Genomic DNA, 19,468 nt, shown 5'->3' on the forward strand with positions numbered 1-19,468 from the left:
ACTCCATTATAAACTCACTCTGAAATTATATCACAGCATGAGATGGAAAGATTTCTAAAAAAAGAACATTTGTAAATGTGGAAATCTTGGAGGCATACAGGTTAATTTTATTTTTTATGGGAATGCAGGCAAAGCCATCATTTACTGCCCTTGAGAAGGCAGTCGCAAGCTATAGTATTGATTCACTGCATTTCATATGGTGAGGATACTAACTCAATGTTGTTAGGTACAGAGATGCAGAACTTTAATCCAATGAGGTTGGAGGATATTTCCGTGTCATATATTGTTCTTGTGCAATTGACACAGGGAGTCCAGAACCAGGGGCCACAGTTTAAGAATAAGGAGTAAGCCTTTTAGAACGGAGGAAACACTTTTTCTCAGAGAATTGCGAGTCTGTGGAATTATCTGCCTCAGAAGGAGGTGGAGGCTGGTTCTCTGGATACTTTCAAGAGAGAGCTAGATAGGGCTCTTAAAGATAGTGGAGTCAGGGGATATGGGGAGAAGGCAGGAACGGGGGTACTGATTGTGGATGATCAGCCATGATCACAGTGAATGGGGGTGCTGGCTCGAAAGGCCGAATGGCCTATTCCTACACCTATTGTCTATTTTCTATTGACTTCAGCAGCAAATCAGTTATGATCATATTGAATTTGTGGGGAGGTGGATGAGGCTTGAGGGGCCAGGTCTAATCTTGCTCATGTATTGCTGTGTTGTTGCCCTTCTTGTGATCAGGGTTGGAGTTTGTAAAATGTGTGCAGGATAGTTTTTTGCAGCAATACATAGAGGTACCTACTAGAGAAGGGGCGGTGCTGGACCTCCTGTTAGGAAATGAGACAGGTCAGGTGGCAGAGGTATGTAACCATATAACCAAATAACAATTACGGAAACTGGCCATCTCGGCCCTACAAGTCTGTGCAGAACAATTATTTTCCCCTAGTCCCATCTGCCTGCACTCAGACCATAACCCTCCATTCCTTTCTCATCCATATACGTATCCAATTTATTTTTAAATGATAAAATCGAACCTGCCTCGACCACTTCCATTGGAAGCTCATTCCACACAGCTACCACTCTCTGAGTAAAGAAGTTCCCCCTCATGTTACCCCAAAACGTCTGTCCCTTAATTCTGAAGTCATGTCCTCTTGTTTGAATCTTCCCTACTCTCAATGGGAAAAGCTTGTCCACGTCAACTCTGTCTATCCCTCTCATCATTTTAAAGACCTCTATCAAGTCCCCCCTTAACCTTCTGCGCTCCAGAGAATAAAGACCTAACTTATTCAACCTTTCTCTGTAACTTAGTTGCTGAAACCCAGGCAACATTCTAGTAAATCTCCTCTGTACTCTCTCTATTTTGTTGACATCCTTCCTATAACTGGGCGACCAACATTGTACACCATACTCCAGAATTGGTCTCACCAATGCCTTGTACAATTTTAACATTACATCCCAACTTCTATACTCAATGCTCTGATTTATAAAGGCCAGCACACCAAAAGCTTTCTTTACCACCCTATCTATATGAGATTCCACCTTCAGGGAACTATGCACAGTTATTCCTAGATCCCTCTGTTCAACTGCATTCCTCAATTCGCTACCATTTACCATGTACATCTTATTTTGATTTGTCCTGCCAAGGAACAGTTCGGGTCCAGTGATCACAATACCATTAGTTTCAATATACTTATGGAGAGGATCAGAACCAAGGGTTGAGATTTTTGATTGGAGTAAGGTTAACTTTGAGGGGATGCGAAAGGATTTAAAAGGAGTGAATTGGGACATTTTGTTTTATGGGAAAGATGTGGAAGAGAAATGGAGGACATTTAAAGGTGAAATTTTAAGAGTACAGAATCTTTATGTCCCTGTTCGGTTGAAAGGAAATAGTAAAAATTGGAAAGAGCCATGGTTTTCAAGGGAAATAGGACACGGTTCGGAATAAGAGAGAGATCTACAATAATTATAGGCAACATGGAGTAAATGAGGTGCTTGAGGCGTATAAAGAATGTAAAAAGAATCTTAAGAAATAAATTAGAAAAGCTAAAAGATATGAGGTTGCTTTAGCAAGTAAGGTGAAAGTAAATCCAAAGGGTTTCTACAGCTATATTAATAGCAAAAGGATAACGAGGGATAAAATTGGTCCATTAGAGTCAGAGTGGACAGCTATCTGCAGAGCCAAAATAGATGGGTGAGATATTGAACAATTTCTTTTCTTCGGTATTCACCAAGGAAAAGGATATTGAATTATGTGAGGTAAGGGAAACAAGTACAGTAGCTATGGAAACTATGAGATTCAAAGAAGAGGAAGTACTGACACGTTTGAAAAATATAAAAGTGGATAAGTCTCCAGGTCCGGACAGGATATTCCCTAGGACATTGAGGGAAGTTAGTGTAGAAATAGCAGGGGCTATGACAGAAATATTTCAAATGTCATTAGAAACGGGAATAGTGCTGGAGTATTGCGCATATTGTTCCATTGTTTAAAAAGGGTTCTAAGAGTAAACCCAGCAATTATAGACCTGTTAGTTTGACGTCAGTGGTGGGCAAATTAATGGAAAGGATACTTATAGATAATATATATAAGCATCTGGATAAACAGGGGGGGGGGTGGAGAGGAGAGGGCTGGAGAGGAGGGGAGGAGAGGAGAGGAGAGAGAGAGGTGGAGAGAGTGCTGGAGAGTAGTGGAGAGTAGTGGAAGAGCGCTGGAGAGTAGTGGAGAGTAGTGGAAGAGCACTGGAGAGTAGGGGAGAGTGGTGGAGAGTAGTGGAGAGTAGTGGAGGGTGGTGGAGAGTAGTGGAGAGGGGGGGGGGGGAGTGGGGGGGAGAGGAGGGAGGTGGGGAGAAGGAGGAGGGGGGGACAGGAGGAGGGGGAGAGAGGGAGGGCGGGAGAGGGGGTGAGGGGAGGAGGGGAGCCGGGGGGGGTGAGCGGGGCTGCGGGTGAGACGCGAACGAGTCAGGGGGAGGGATGATGGGGGTAACTCGCTGCATGTGGAAAATCGCGTCAGCCGCGTTCAACGTCACAATGACGTCACAATGGGATCCCGAATCTCATTTTTAAAAAATCGTGATTTTCATTGACATTGATTTTATTCTAAAAAAAAATTAGTTTTAATTAATTTCTTCTGTTTTCATTAACATCTAACATGTTTAGGTTATTTTAAAGAAAAAATACGATTTTAATTGGCGAATCTCATTTTATAAAACAAGGGGGGGGAAGAAAGGGGGGGGGGGGAGGTGGGAAGTGTGGGAGATGTTATGGGAGAGGAAGGGAGGAGAGGGGGAGGGAGGGAACAGCGTGTGAAGGGGGGTGAGGAGGGAGCATGGGGGAGGAGGTGAGAAGAGGGAAGAGGGGAGACCGGAGGAGATGGGGGAGAGAAGAGGAGAGAGAGGAAGGGGGTGGGGGGGAGGAGGGAGAGTAGGGGTGGGGATAGGGGGAGGGAGGGAGAGGCAGGTGGGGTGAGCGAACGCAAGTCAGGGAGGGGGGATGGGGTAACTCGCTTGATGTGGAAATCGCGGAGACAGGTGGTAACGGTTCAACGTAACAATGACGTCAAAAGGGAGGCAGAAACTCATTTTAAAAAAAATCGTTGATTTCAGACATTGGAGTATTTCTAAAAAAAAAAAAATAGATTTTAATTAATTTCTTCTGTTTTCATTAAAATCCTAGGGGTTTGAGGTTAAGGAGAAAAAATACGATTTTAATTGGCGAGGGGATTTTAAGAGGAGAGGAGGTGGCAATGGGAGGGGGTGTGGGATGGGGGGTGAGGAGGAGGAGGAGGGAGGGAGTGGAGGGGGAGTTGGGGAAGAGAGGGGTAGGAGGGAGCATGGAATAGAGGGAAGAGGAAAAGGGAGAGTGGGGGTAGGAAGAGGAGGTGAGGATAGGAGGAGTAGGATAGGCAGTGGGGAAGAGGGGAGAGCAGGGGGTGTATAAGAAGAGGCGGGGTGAGGGCGGGAGAGGATGGAAGAGAGGAGGATAGGGAGGGGAGAGGGTAGGGAGGGGAGAGAACAAAGAGAGATCAGTTGGAGTGGAGTGAGATATAGTGTGAAAGGGGGGGAGGAGGAGAGGGAAAGGGGGGGAGTGAAGATGAGGGGAGAGAGTGCTGGGGATGAGGGGGAATGGATGAGGATAGGGGTAGGAAGGTAATGCATGAGGGAAGGGAGGGGGTGAGGTGTTGGTGAAGGGTTTGGAGAGGGAGGATAATGGAGGAGGGGAATAGAGGACTGAAGAGGGGGAGTAGACAAAAATGCTGGAGAAACTCAGCGGGTGCAGCAGCATCTAGGGAGCGAAGGTAGACAAAATTGCTGGAGAAATTCAACGGGCGCAGCAGCATCTATGGAGGAGGAGTGACTGAAGAGGGAGAGTGAGATGCGTTCACATTGATCTTATATTTTCCTTGTTATTGCCATTTTGAACATTTAAAATGTCGCAGTCGTGCTCCCACTTGCCAGCTGCGCCTGCACAGTTGGGGAGGGTTGGCATGACTCGCGTCACAACGGGCATCTCTGGCGTCACAACAAGAACCCGTCAGCCTCATCTGCACAGCTGGCAGATATGGGTGAGTGGCGGAATATTACGTTGGGGGAGGGGCCCAACGGGGTCTGTACTTGGTCTAGTAATAAAGAAAAATCCCCAAACACCTGTCCGCAGATCAGTCAGGTGTGGATTTGTCAATAACCACCGTCTTCAGAAGACTTCATGAACAGAAATACAGAGGCTACACAGCAAGAAACAAACCACTGGTTAGCTGCAAAAATAGGATGGCCAGGTTACAGTTTGCCAATAAGTGCTTGAAAGAGCAACCACAATTCTGGAAGAAAGTCTTGTGGACAGATGAGACGAAGTTTAACATATCATTATCAGTATTCAGTATCAGTATTTACTTTGTCATTTTAACTGAGTACTTACATACACAGATGAAATGAAAAAAATGTTTCTCGATCAGTTACCATCTGTGCGGTTAATAAAAACAGAATAAACACATATAGCTTTAAAAAAAATGTTAATTACCATATCTAAAAATAGGCCTAAAAATTGAAATAAGAAGTCAGTGGCTTTACTTTGACAGGTGCCTAGCTGTCAAAGTATGGGCGAGGTTAGATATGTTGGTGTATGATATATGGGGAGGGGACACAGTCCGTTAACCAGTCTTATTGCCTGTGGGAAGAAGCTGTGTAGCATCCTGTTGGTTTTGCAGCTGATGCTCCTGTACCTCTTCTCAGATGGCAGAATGGAGAAGATCACATCATCGGCCGTGGTTGTGCGCATGTGCGGCCCTGCACATGTGTACTGCCACGGTAACTGGTCGGCGTCGGCCACTTTCTCCCTCCCTTTGCATTGTGGGAGTTCTGGCTGCCATTGCTGTCCAGTCGCTGCCTCACCACGACCGCTGAAAAACAACGCAGAATTACTCCCTGGAGCTGCAGTAGCTTCCTGGAGTAACTCTTGCTTCTTGGTTTCCTGGTCCTACAAAAATATTGGAATGTAAATTGGTGGACCCACCACCATCAAACTCTGAAAAATAACAGCCTATTGCATTATCTGTTTATTTACTGTGTATATAGAAACATAGAAACATAGAAAATAGGTGCAGGAGTAGGCCATTCGGCCCTTCGAACCTGCACCGCCATTCAATATGATCATGGCTGATCATCCAACTCAGTATCCTGTACCTGCCTTCTCTCCATACCCCCTGATCCCTTTAGCCACAAGGGCCACATCTAACTCCCACTTAAATATAGCCAATGAACTGGCCTCAACTACCTTCTGTGGCAGAGAATTCCACAGATTCACCACTCTCTGTGTAAAAAATGATTTTCTCATCTCGGTCCTAAAAGACTTCCCTCTTATCCTTAAACTGTGACCTCTAGTTCTGGACTTCCCCAACATCGGGAATAATCTTCCTGCATCTAGCCTGTCCAACCCCTTAAGAATTTTGTAAGTTTCTATAAGATCCCCCCTCAATCTTCTGAATTCCAGCATGTACAAGCCGAGTCTATCCAGTCTTTCTTCACATGAAAGTCCTGACATCCCAGGAATCAGTCTGGTGAACCTTCTCTGTACTCCCTCTATGGCAAGAATGTCTTTCCTCAGATTAGGAGACCAAAACTGTACGCAATACTCCAGGTGTGGTCTCACCAAGACCCTGTACAACTGCAGCAGAACCTCCCTGCTCTTATACTCAAATCCTTTTGCTATGAATGCTAACATACCATTTGCTTTCTTCACTGCCTGCTGCACCTGCATTCCTACTTTCAATGACTGGTGTACCATGACACCCAGGTCTCGTTGCATCTCCCCTTTTCCTAATATGCCACCATTCAGATAATAGTCTACTTTCCTGTTTTTGCCACCAAAGTGGATAACCTCACATTTATCCACATTATACTGCATCTGCCATGCATTTGCCCACTCACCCAACCTATCCAAGTCACCTTGCAGCCTCCTAGCATCCTCCTCACAGCTAACACTGCCCCCCAGCTTTGTGTATTCCGCAAACTTGGAGATGTTGCATTCAATGCCCTGATCCAGATCATTAATATATATTGTAAATAGCTGGGGTCCCAGCACTGAGCCTTGCGGTACCCCACTAGTCACTGCCTGCCATTCTGAAAAAGGACCCGTTTACTCCTACTCTTTGCTTGCTATCTGCCAGCCAGTTCTCTATCCACATCAATGTTGAAACCCCAATACCATGTGCTTTAAGTTTGTATACTAATCTCTTATGTGGGACCTTGTCGAAAGCCTTCTGAAAGTCCGGATTATAACACATCCACTGGTTCTCCCTTATCCACTCTACTAGTTACATCCTCGAAAAATTCTATAAGATTCGTCAGACATGATTTACCTTTCATAAATCCATGCTGACTTCACCACTTTCCAAATGTGCTGCTATCCCATCTTTAATAACTGACTCTAGCAGTTTCCCCGCTACCGATGTTAGACTAACTGGTCTGTAATTCCCCGTTTTCTCTCGCCCTCCCTTTTTAAAAAGTGGGGTTACATTAGCTACCCTCCAGTGCTCAGGAACTACTCCAGAATCTAAAAAGTTTTGAAAAATTATCACTAATGCATCCACTATTTCTGTGGCTACTTCCTTAAGTACTCAGGGATGCAACTTATCTGGCCCTGGGGATTTATCGGCCTTTAATCCATTCAATTTACCTAACGCCACTTCCCGGCTAACCTGGATTTCACTCAGTTCCTCCATCTCATTTGACCCCCAGTCCCTTGCTATTTCCGGCATATTATTTATGTCTTCCTTAGTGAATACAGAACCAAAGTAGTTATTCAATTGGTCTATAGTACATATATATGGTTTATAGTACATAGACACACTGAACGTTATCTCCTGCTCTGTATTATGTTTACATATTCTGTTGTGCTGCAGCAAGCAAGAATTTCATTGCCCTATCTGGGACACATGACAATAAAACTCTCTTGACTCTTGACTTGGACTTAAGCAAAAAAGGGTTCTTGGGGAAAAAAAAGCTGCCTTAAATTTAGTTGCGTCTGGTTGGTACCTATGGTAGGGTGAAGACTATTCCATGCTTCAATTGTGCTGGGGAACTCCAGGGAGCAGCCAGCATCTCTGGATAGAAAAATATTGGGTGACGTTTCGGTTAGAAACCCTTCTTAAGACTTAAGACTTTTACTTAAGACGTTTTAAGACTTAAGACAAAGACTTAAGACTTTTGCCTTCCATCACAGTGAGGTGCCTGGTGAACTCACTGTGGTGGATGTTAATTTGGTTTTATTGTGTGTTTTTGTCATTTTTACTATATGTCGGACTGCAAGGCAACAACATTTTGTTCAGACCGCAAGGTCTGAATGACAATAAAGGCTACTTTGACTTTGACTTTACATTTCCTCTGGTTTTAGTGTTTTTAGTTTAATTTAAAGATACAGCGTGGAAACCGGCCCTTCGGCCCACCGAGTCCACGCCGACCACCGATCACCCGTACTCTAGTTCTATCCCACAAATTAGCGACGTAAGTCAAGAATGTTTTATTCTCTCACGTCCCAGTTAGAACAATGAAATCATTACTTGCAGCAGCACAACAGAATATGTAAACATGGTACTCTGTAAACAATGTTATAAACGAGAAAACAAAACTCCATACAGGCAGCATCTATATTTAGGATCAATTCCAGGTCTCTGGCAATTTTAGGCAGCAAATTTATGGCCAATGTACTGCCCCAATAGCCTTGAACTGAATTAAAACATACAGTAGCTGTAAAGGGGGACATAGTGTCACTTAGAGATTTAAGACTGAAAATGGATACCTGTAGTTCCTTTTTTTGTTAGTAACCAAAGTTATCAACGTATAATTTTTTGTGTGTTGGAAAATAAAATATAGTGGCACAGCTGGTGGACTTGCTGCCTCACATGCCAGAGATCTGTGTTCGATCCTGTTCTCGGGCACTGTCTGTGTTGAATTTGCACATTCTCCCTGCAAGCATGTGGGTTTCCTCCCACATCCCAAAGATGCATTGGCTTTGTAGGTTAACTTGTCTCTATAAAATTGCCCCTAATGTGCAGGGAGTGAGTGAGGAAAGTGCGATAACAGAACTTGTGTGAATGGGTAGACAAAAATGCTGGAGAAACCTAGCAGGTGAGGCAGCATCTATGGAGCGAAGGAAATAGGCGACTTTTCGGGTCGAGACCCTTCTTCAGACTGATGTCGGGAGGGGTGGGGGGCGGGAAAAAGAAAGGAAGAAGCGGAGACAGTAGGCTGTGGGAGAGCTGGGAGAGGGGAAGGAGGGAGAAAGCAAGGACTACCGTGGAATTGGAGAAGCCAATGGGTGTAAACTACCCAAGCAAAATATGAGGTGCTGTTCCTCCAATTTGCGGTGGGCCTCACTCTGGCCATGGAGGAGGCCCAGGACAGAAAGGTCGGATTCGGAATGGGAGGGGGAGTTGAAGTGCTGAGCCACCAGGAGATAAGGTTGGTTATTGCGGACTGAATGGAGGTGTTGTGCGAAGCGATCACCAAGCCTGCTCTTGGTCTCACTGAGGTTGATCATGCGCTGAATAACCATATTTTTGTTTGGAAGTTGAAAGAGATAATAGAAATTGCATTCATTGCAACGTGTAAAAAGAGATGAGATACTGTAGTGTAATTTTGCTGCATGTCATTGTGGTATATATCATGTCTTGATTGGTGAATATGTTTAGTTTGTGACTTTATTTGAAGCAGAAATAATATGTGAATGCTTCATTGACCATAATTCTGACTGGTAACTACGCACTTTGCCCGAGCACATTATCGCACGCATCTTGCAAGCCATCTTAAATGACCACCTAAACTGTCATTTGGCAACCTAAAAAGCTGCCGAGGTTCCCCGGCTGGTTACAAGGGAAAAAAGTTTAGCGAGAGCCCTGGACTACCTTCATTTACATGACATTGCTGTGTCCCAAATATGATGGTGTCCAGAAATGGGGGGGGGACTATGTATAAACACTGCTATAATTTCTACATGGTGAAACCAAAATGTATAAAAATAGCCTTTATTAAAATGTGACAATGTGCACTTTAACCACATGTGATTTTTTTCTATTACAAATCTCAAATTGTGTAGTACAGAGGCAAATAATAAATGATGGGTCTTTGCCCCAAACGTTATGGAGGACTATATATTCTAGTTGTTGGTGCAAGTACTTTTGAAGTGTGTATCTATATTTGACTAAGAGTTTCAATTATCTATGATGGGTGGCTGAGCCAGTTTTCCATTCATTTAAAAATTGCTTTCAGTTATAGGTCGCCTACCAACTGCTGGTAAAATAATAAGAACTCTAACCAGAAAACTATATTTGCCCAGAGCCTTAACGGCATTTAAAAACATATTTCCTTCATTAAAAGGCACTAACTTTTCTTCACCAGAGATTATGACCAAATTCCTGCACCTACTCTTGTAACGTCAAAGACAAAGCAGCCAGTAAAGAATATCCATATAAAGAAACTATATAAAATGCAGTTATTTCAACGGTAAATTTTACATGCAAAAACGAAACTTAATGAAGCTGCCGAATCCTAACCGACCCCAAGTCCTGACCCGCTGATACTCCAGCACCTTGTCTCTATCTTTGATATAAACCAGCGTCTGCAGTTCCTAGTTATTAGACAGTGACTGTGTTGGGGGGGGGGACCCAATTTCCACGGAGAAAATTGTTGACGTTGAACGTGTATCAACCTCTGCTTCCTCGGGTTGTTTCAAGAACATGTCAGCAACAAAAACAGAATCAAATTTACTCACTCACTTCTCAGCGACTTGAAAATGAGGGGGCCGCCATTTTTGTCAACCTTACAAATAACTTTATTGACAATAAATATAACCAGAGGTTGCTGGAGCTGGATGTGGATGCTCAGTCTCAGCCAAAGATCCTATAGCAGCTCTGCTCAAAGATCCTAGGGCTCTGCTATATGATCTTTGGTCTCAGCCAAAGGTCTCAGCAGGTCGGGTCAGTCAGGCTGCATCTCAGTAGAGAAACACATGTTTGACTTAAACCTTTCATTTCCTCGTTCCACAAATAAGACCTGCCTTGCTGAATATTCCTGGCATCTTCTGTTTTAATTTTAGATTCCTGGTATTTGCAGCTTTTTTATATTCACTATATTTTATATGTTGTTATAGTTATGAAACCATCAAATTATTCTACAACATTTATAGTTATTAAACTCTGAATGATAGATTAATGAATGGAATTTTCATTTTAAGATGTCCCTTCTTTTGTATAAAGGGTTGTTCCGACATATGTTTTGTCACTGTAGTGACAGTGCAGCTCACTCAAAAACAAACTTCAGATATTGAAATAAAATTAAAATGCTGGAGATAATCAGCGTCAGGCAGAATTCATGGAAAGAGAAGGAAAAATCAATATTTCAGAGGAATTGATTTTTAATTTAAACTCCTTGCCTGCTTTGTCTTTGTACCCAACCCCCCGTGGCAGATGCGTACAATTGTTCTGTTCTTCGGTATGGGTGTAAAACTACATTAAACATTACAGCATTGGCTTACATTCTGTAATTGCGAGCAATTCGTTATCCGTGTCGGTAAGAGTCGCACAATAATGTGTTTGTTTCGATAGGAATCGGAAAATGGCGACTGGACCAAAACCTGCTGCAATGTCACCGGAACCAACCCGGTCTATTGGACGCCTGGTGGCCGACGGCAAAGATCTTATAGCACAGACCTTTGGCTGACGGAGACAGAGACAGCTTCATATAAGAACACGTACCCACTTTTCACAGTTCTGGAATAACTCAGCGGCACAGGCAGTATCACTGGAGAAAAAAAGGTATGTATTATGTAACTTGACTTTTGAGAATTGCTCGTTGAGTTTATTATTAACTCTGTATTTGTGCTCATTGATGTGTATTTATTAATTCCTGCTGAATGTATTTTTGAACTTTGCATTTTAATTCCTAACTAAATTTCAGCGTTTCTGGTATATTATTTTAAAAGTTAACATACCATTAGCCAACGAGTCGCGTTCATTAGCATGTTCAATTCAATAAAGTTACTTGGGGCAAGAGGGTATAGAATTAAACCAAAACATTATATATACCTTCGTGCTATTCCCCCATGGCTGAGACTGCCAGCATTTATTGCTCGTATCTATTTGTCATGGGGAAGGTGTTGGGAGCTGTCTTTTTTTTAATTGTTATAATTCTTCAGATGAAAGTACCCCGGCTAAGCTACCGGACGGTGAGTTCTAGTTTAACCCAACGATGATATAAGAGGGCGGGGCAATTGTAGAAAGTCCCTGGGTTACATAAGGGTTCCGTTCTTGAGAACTATCGGGAAAACAATAAATCAGAAATGAACAATTTCGATTAACATGAACGTGTCAGTGTTTTCCTCAGTCTAGTTAAATTGGTACCAGGTCGGATTATTCTACACCCAATCGCCGCAAAGTATCATTTGAGGAAAGAATTTTACAAAAGACAATTAAAAATAGTTTGCCTTCTCATTTTCTAAAGCGAACCTCTTAAGTGACTTTTCACTGCGAGCAGGCACCTGTATTTCTTGCAGAAAATGATTGGTCTGTGGGGTGTAAACGGGTTTTCTTTGAAGACTCGTTGTCTTTTGAATTAACTAGCTACCTCCTACCCATAACTCATGAAAATGATTGCATTCAGTCATACCATATGTAAACTTTGGCCCAACTGTTCCATACTGACCAAGATACCCCATCAGATTTGATTAATCCATATTCCTCCAATGCACCTGACCAAATGTATTTTGAATGTTATTGTACCTGGCTTCATTTCCTTTCTGGAATTCCACTGTTGTTTATGTTCACAGGACCGTTGTAAAGAGATACATGCATATTTATTAGCCTAGTCCTCCTTGGCCATATTGCACTTTGTAGATTGTATTCCCTAATTCGATTCCTTACCGGCACTTTCATTGAAGTCATGATTGTATTCCTTGATCAATAGCTTTTCTAATTTACCAGTAGATATTTGATTAACAGCAGCAGCAGCAGGGTGGTTCTTCTGGCTCCTGCTTTTGTTGTTCCTTCTCAAGGAGCCATAGATAACCCATCCGAGTAAGGTTTTCACAGCAAACGGTCCATCCCCTTGGCTCCTCACTGTCTGTATAGGTTCCAATGCCATCAAAGCATTCATTCCGATAAGTAGGTCGATACCAGAATTTATTTTAGGTATCTTGACATCCTTCAAATAAGGCCATAATAATAAATACGTTATTAATCCCCATTTCAGGGGAAATTCAGATGTCCTTGCAGCACACTAATAAAAATACAACATAACATTGAAGAAGAAATTTAACATTAAAACATAAAAACATCCTCCCCACAATGGTTCCCACTGTGGGGGAAGGCACAAAGTCCAGTCCCCATCCTCTTGCCCACCCATGGTCGGGCCTATTGAGGCCTCCACAGTCGCCGCTATGGAGACCCGATGTTTCAGGCCCTCTTGCCGGGTGATGGTGCTCCGGCGTCGGGAGAACCCTCTCAGCGGCTTGGGATGCCTGGAATGGGCGCTTCCTAACAGGAGACCGCGGCATCCAAAGCCAACAAGTTGTACTGGATGGCACTCCAGCGCTGTGCCGCCGCCGAAGCACTATCCAGGTCCCCTCAGGAAACGCCGCTCCAGGCACCGCTGGTAGGCCACGAGGACGGGTCGAAGGTGCTGCCCGGAGGAAAGCAGCCTCTCCGAACAGGTAGGGACTTGAAAAGCAGTTTTTCCCCCCCCCCCCCCCCCCCCCCCCCCCCCCCCCCCCCCCCCGCACATTAAAAAGATTAGTCCCCAACTAACACTTTTAATGTACTAACATTTTTTTTTTTAAGTGTAAAACACGGACAGCTGCAGGATAGGCAGTGCCCCCACACACACCATTGTTTCAAGTCCTCATGTCTAGGTATATTTTGATGACAAACAGGCATAGTCTCATGTGTAAACACCTCGGATATTCGTATAAAATTGTCTTCATCCAGACTAGACATTTCCATGCTTGTATTGTAATGACTATCGCAGGATTTCTCCTAATTCATGGTATGCACTAGAATCTTAAATTCTTCTCCTGTAATGTCCAGCCTTCTCATCAAGCTTTCTGCACAAAAGGTAGCTGAACTTCCACGACCTGTTTGCACAACAGGTTACCAGTGGTACAGAAGTAGACTTGGAGGAGTACACATCCACTGTGCTCTCCTACATCAGCTGCTGTGTGGAGACTGTCACAGTGGACAAGCAAATAAAGATGTTCCCAAACCGGAAACCCTGGATGAACAAGGAGGCTCAGAATCTGCTAAGGGCACGCAACAATGCCTTTAAATCCAGGGACACTTCTGCCTAGAGTGCTGCCAGGTCGAACCTGAACAAAGGTATAAAAAAGGCCAAAGATATCCACAGGCAAAGGGTGGAAGACCACTTCAATACCGCGGACACCAGAAGCATGTGGCAGGGTGTCAGGGACATCACTGACTACAAGAGCAGCCCTGCCTGCCCCCACAGTGATATCGCACTGGCCAACGATCTAAACACCTTCTTTGCCCGCTTCGAAACTGGCAACACCACCAGGAGTGGAATAACCCCGGCCATGGCGGAGGGACAGGCCTTAACACTGAGCACTCAGGAGGTACAGTGCGCCCTGCGTAGGATCAATCCACGCAAGGCTGCAGGCCCGGATGGAGTCCAGGGAAGGGTACTAAAGGACTGTGCTATACAGCTGGCGGAGGTTTTCACGAGAATCTTTAATCTGTCTCTATCTCTGGCTATGGTCCCCAAGTGCCTGAAAACAGCTACCATAGTGCCGGTGCCGAAAAAGTCTAAAGTCACCAACCTGAATGACTACCGCCCGGTTGCCCTAACTCCAATACCAATGATGTGCTTCAAAAGGCTGGTCCTCTCCCACATCAAATCCAGCATCCCTGCCTCACTGGACTCTCATCAATTTGCATACAGGGCAAATAGATCAACAGAGGATGCCATCTCTCTGGCTCTTCACACTGTCCAGACTCACCTGGATAGACAGGGCACGTATGTGAGGATGCTCTTCATTGACTATAGCTCTGCATTCAATACGGTCATCCCCACCAAGCTCACCACCAAACTCCACCAGCTAGGCCTCAGCTCGCCGATATGCGATTGGATCCTGAACTTTCTGACGGAGCGACCGCAGGCAGTGAGACTGGGCCCGCACCTGTCCTCCACTATCACCCTGAGCACCGGCACACCACAGGGCTGTGTACTAAGCCCCATGCTCTACTCCCTCTTCACTCACGACTGTGTTCCTGCATTCGACACCAACACCATCATGAAGTTTGCAGACGACAGAACAGTGATTGGGCTGATCACCGACGGTGATTAAATAAATTACGCAGCGGAGGTGCAGAACCTGGCGGACTGGTGCTCACGTAACAACTTGTCACTAAACACCTCCAAGACCAAGGAGCTGATTATTGACTTCAGGAGGTCACATAATGGAGAATAAGCCCCAATCTCCATTTACGGGGACAGTGTGGAGAGAGTGTTCAGCTTTAGGTTTCTGAGCACTCACATTTCAGAGGACCTCACATGGTCCACCAACACCGCTGCGCTGGTCAAAAAGGCACAGCAATGACTGTTCTTCCTGAGGACATTAAAAAAGACTGGTCTGCCCCAACAGCTGCTGACAACCTTCTACCGCTGTACCACAGAGAGCATACTAACGTATGGCATCTCTGTGTGGCACCTCAGCTGCACGGAGGCGGAGAGGAGAGCTCTTCAGCGCGTCGTAGAAAAAGCGCAGAGGATTATTGGGACACAGCTACCAGCGTTGGAGGGCATCTACCACACACGGTGCCTCAGGAAGGCCGTCAGCATCCATAAAGACTCCTCACACCCTTGTATTGGACTGTTCGAACTACTTCCCTCCAGCAGACGTTACAAGGCCTTCAACGCCCGAACCTCCAGACTCGGAAATAGCTTCATTCCCAGAGCTATAGCTGCTCTGAACCGGCCCTGCTGAGTGCCCCCCCATCCCACCTGGGCTGTCTCCCTCAGATGGTCACGTCGCACAGTTTATTTATTTATTGATTTTTTGACATCGGTTGGAAGCTGCATACCAAATCTCATTGCACTGATGTGCAATGACAATAAAATATATTATTATTATTATGAGCCAAAAATGCATATGTTTGCAACACTGTATTCCCCTGGCTGCTCCTTACCTGTACTGGTAAAGGGCCTGTCCCACTTTCACGACCTAATTCACAACCTCTGCCGAGATTGCCCTTGACTCGTACTCGCAGCATGGTCGTCATGAGGTCGTAGGAGGTCGTAGCAGGCCGTGATGCTAGTTGTAGGTAGTCGTGGCATCAATAGGTCGGGGCTTTTTTTCTAGCATGATGAAAAATGTCCACGAGTAAAAAAGGTCGTGGAAGTGGGACAGGTCCCTAAGATAGAGAAGATATAGGTTTCTACCCCGGCCCCAATATGAGCAGTTATCTGAGGTGAGGTGACAGCATCACTAGTAGTTGGCTTCTTCTTCTGTTTTATTAGCTCTGGCTTCTTCTGCTCAGTGTGAAGTGCTTCAGGATGATCTTGCTTGCACTTATCACAAGTTATAGGGCTTTTGCAGTCTTTCAACATGTGTCTTTTTTTCAAACATCCAAAACAGATTCCCTTCTCCATTAAGAAATCCATCTTTTCTTTATATTCCTTCTTCTTGAATCTTTGACACCACCTTATGCTGTGACCAACCTCATCACATAACAAACAAAATATTTTTTGCTTGATAGTAGGTTCATCTCCTTTCATTCCTCCTGTCATTTCCACAGGTATTATAGCGGTAGAAAAACTGCCTTCCTTAGGTCCTCATTTTCCTTTTGTTTTAATAAAGGTAGAACTTTTAGCAGTTGCTTGTTTAGGATCTTGAATATTCCCCTGGCGTGGATTTAACATGAACCGTGCTTCCCTTTCTAAGAAAGCCACCAGGTCAAGCAACATGGCTTCTCGATTCTCCACTTCCATTATCTGGCCTGCCTTATCTCTCCACTTATCTCTAAGCCTATAAGGCAGTTTTAGAATGATGGCTCTAGTATTACTAATAACATTCATTTCTCATCGAGCTACAACAACCTCTAAGAAATATCGCAAACTCACTTAATGCCTCCATATCTTCTGACTTGATATCTTTCCATGCATAGGCCTTCTTCATGTATGCGTTAGCAATCCTCTGTTCGTTACCATAACATTATTTAAACAACCTTCTTGCCTCTCGATAGCCTTGGCCTCCAGGCCTATTTTGACAACTTTCTACCAGCACCTTTGCATGTCCGCTTGTGTAATGCACTAGAAAGCGTAAGCACCCTTTTTAATCAGTTTTCATTTCTACTCCTTCGTGAAACGGCATTTTAAAAACTTCATTCCGCAAAGGATCAATATCATATCTAGGAATTTCTATTGGTGGTAGGATGGAAGAGAAATGTTATTGAGCTATGAGCTTGCTGATTTCTGTTTGAATCCTCACCAATTCATAGAATTCACCTTGAGATCCTTGGCTTGGCGCAGACGGAACAGGCCTCTCTAAAGCATACTGAATTGGTGGTTTGTTACAAGCCTCATCAGGAGGCTCATAAATTTGTTGCTTCAGACTAACATCCTGTTGTTGAGGTAAAGCTTTGTTGTCCCACCACTCTTTCAGTGGGTGTTCAAAGCCACAAGATCTGGTCGTTCCTGGCTGTGGATTTAATCCAGCTGCTGTCTCCAGCTCAGCAGCTCCTTCTTGGATTGAGGAACTGTTCCTCTGAGATACTTTCGAGCCGCATCTCGAACCTCGATTTTCCAGTATCTCTGCCGTACTCTTGGCAATTGCCAATTTAGTGGCTAGTTCCAGCTGTTCTTCGTGTCTTCTCAGCTGTTCCTCTTGTCCTCTCAATCTCATGTTTCTTCTCCAAGGCATCCGCTTGTATTGAGAGAGTGACTAAATCAGCCTCAACTTCCATTCGAGCAGAGACCATTGACGCTAAGCTGGCTACAGAACCACATTTGTGTCTTGATCTTCGTGTAGATACATTTGAGATACTATCATGTGGTGTAATCTCCTCTTCCCTTTCAGCACTTTCAACTGTAGATAACAATCAGCACGGGAGCACCTCAAGGCTGTGTGCTCAGTCCCCTGCTGTACTCATTCTATACTCATGACTGCGTAGCCGGTCACAGTGCGAACTCCATCATCAAGTTCGCTGACGACACCACTGTTGTGGGACGTATCACTGATGGGGATGAGTCTGAGTATAGAAGAGAGATCGAGCAACTGTCCATATGGTGCCAGCGCAATAACCTGGCCCTCAACACCAGCAAAAGCAAGGAACTGATTGTGGACTTTGGAAGGAGTAGGATGGGGATCCACAGCCCCGTTTATATCAACGGGTCGATGGTTAAAAGGGTCAAGAGCTTCAAATTCCTGGGCGTGCACATCTCTGAAGATCTTTCCTGGTCCGAGAACACTAATGCAATTATCAAGAAAACTCATCAGCGCCTCTACTTCCTGAGGAGATTAAGGAGAGTCGGTTTGTCAAGGAGGATTCTCTCTAACTTCTACAGGTGCACAGTAGAGAGCATGCTGACTGGTTGCATCGTGGCTTGGTTCGGCAACTTGAGCGCCCTGGAGAGGAAAAGACTACATAAAGTAGTAAACACTGCCCAGTCCATCATCGGCTCTGACCTTCCTTCCATCAAGGGAATTTATCGAAGTCGCTGCCTCAAAAATGCTGGCAGTATCATCAAAGACCCACACCATCCTGGCCACACACTCATCTCCCTGCTACCTTCAGGTAGAAGTCAAATTCAAAGTAACTTTATTGTCAATTCAATTATGCAACAGTAGTTACACAGAGGATCGAAATTACGTTTCCCCATACTCCAAATGTGCAAGTAATATTAAAAACACAGACAGACAACATACCAATAAAAATAGACAATAGACATACATTATTTAAAATATTAAAATATTCACAGTATGCCAAAATGTAGCAAAACCTTTGAGGTATTTTAAACAGGGTGCAACAATGAAAGGTGCAATATAGAAAAAGAGCAAATTCCGTACTGGAGACATTGAGCCAAAGTTATTTTCACAGTTTGTTGTCTTTGTTTGGGTACTGTTCATGGAATTTTCTTAAGTGTGTTGAGTAGTCTGATGGCCTGAAGGAAAAGCTGTTTTTGAATCTGGTGGTTTTGCTTCGCATGCTGCGGTAGCGCTTACCGGAAGGTAGTAGGGTGAACAGTTTGTGTGCTGGGTGGGTGGTGTCTTTGATAATATTGCTTGCTCTCTTGCAACAGCGAGATGGGTATAGGTCCTGGATTGCTGGTTGGGGTGATCTGGTGATCTTCTCCACTGTCCTCACCACTCTCTGTAGGGCCTTCTGGTCAGCAGCAGAGCAACTGCCATACCAGACTGAGAGACTGCTGGTAAGAATGCTCTCAATGGCTTCCCCACAGCCATCAGGCTATTAAACCTGGCTCGGACAAAACTCTGATTATTAATAACCAATTATCTGTTATTTGCACTTTATCAGTTTATTTATTCATGTGTGTGTATATATTTATATTATGGTATATGGACACACTGATCTGTTTTATTGTAAATGCCTACTATGTTCTGTGTGCTGAAGCAAAGCAAGAATTTCATTGTCCTACCAGGGACACATGACAATAAACTCACTTGAACTAGAGTGCGTAAGTTGCTCAATTTCAAGTAACCACTTCTGCACATAATCTACAAACTCATCGAAAAATTCCAATCTTTCTTGGAACCACTGGGAGTGGCTTTTGTGTTCTTCCTCAGGCAGTTGTAAACTCAGCAATGAACTTTGCTTTTTTTCCTCGGGCAGTTGTAAACTCAGCAATGAACTTTGCTTTTATTCCTCGGGCAGTTGTAAACTCAGCAATGAACTTTGCTTTTTTTCCTCGGGCAGTTGTAAACTCAGCAATGAACTTTGCCTTTATTCCTCGGGCAGTTGAAAACG

The 19,468-nt window shown here is 44.3% G+C and overlaps 2 protein-coding genes across 5 annotated transcripts in view; one reads left to right on the top strand and one right to left on the bottom strand.

Moving 5' to 3' along the window:
• LOC129710103 (cytochrome c oxidase assembly factor 1 homolog) overlaps window positions 1-11,110 on the bottom strand; it is a 59,986-nt gene extending 48,876 nt beyond the window's left edge. The window contains exon 1 of one of the 4 annotated variants that reach the window (XM_055656856.1): window positions 11,011-11,110. The gene's annotated coding sequence lies outside the window, so the exon portion shown is untranslated. Of the gene's footprint in view, window positions 1-10,244; window positions 10,328-11,010 lie in introns of those variants that run through there. The other 3 variants (XM_055656828.1, XM_055656838.1, XM_055656847.1) reach the window with 3 other exon arrangements.
• A 27-nt stretch (window positions 11,111-11,137) lies between these two features.
• The window catches only part of blvra (biliverdin reductase A), a 45,060-nt gene continuing 36,729 nt past the window's right edge, over window positions 11,138-19,468 (top strand). The window contains exon 1 of the mRNA XM_055656803.1: window positions 11,138-11,290. The gene's annotated coding sequence lies outside the window, so the exon portion shown is untranslated. The remainder of the gene's footprint in view (window positions 11,291-19,468) is intronic.

This window comes from Leucoraja erinacea, chromosome 2 (genome assembly GCF_028641065.1).
Source record: "Leucoraja erinacea ecotype New England chromosome 2, Leri_hhj_1, whole genome shotgun sequence".
NCBI lineage: Eukaryota > Metazoa > Chordata > Chondrichthyes > Rajiformes > Rajidae > Leucoraja > Leucoraja erinaceus.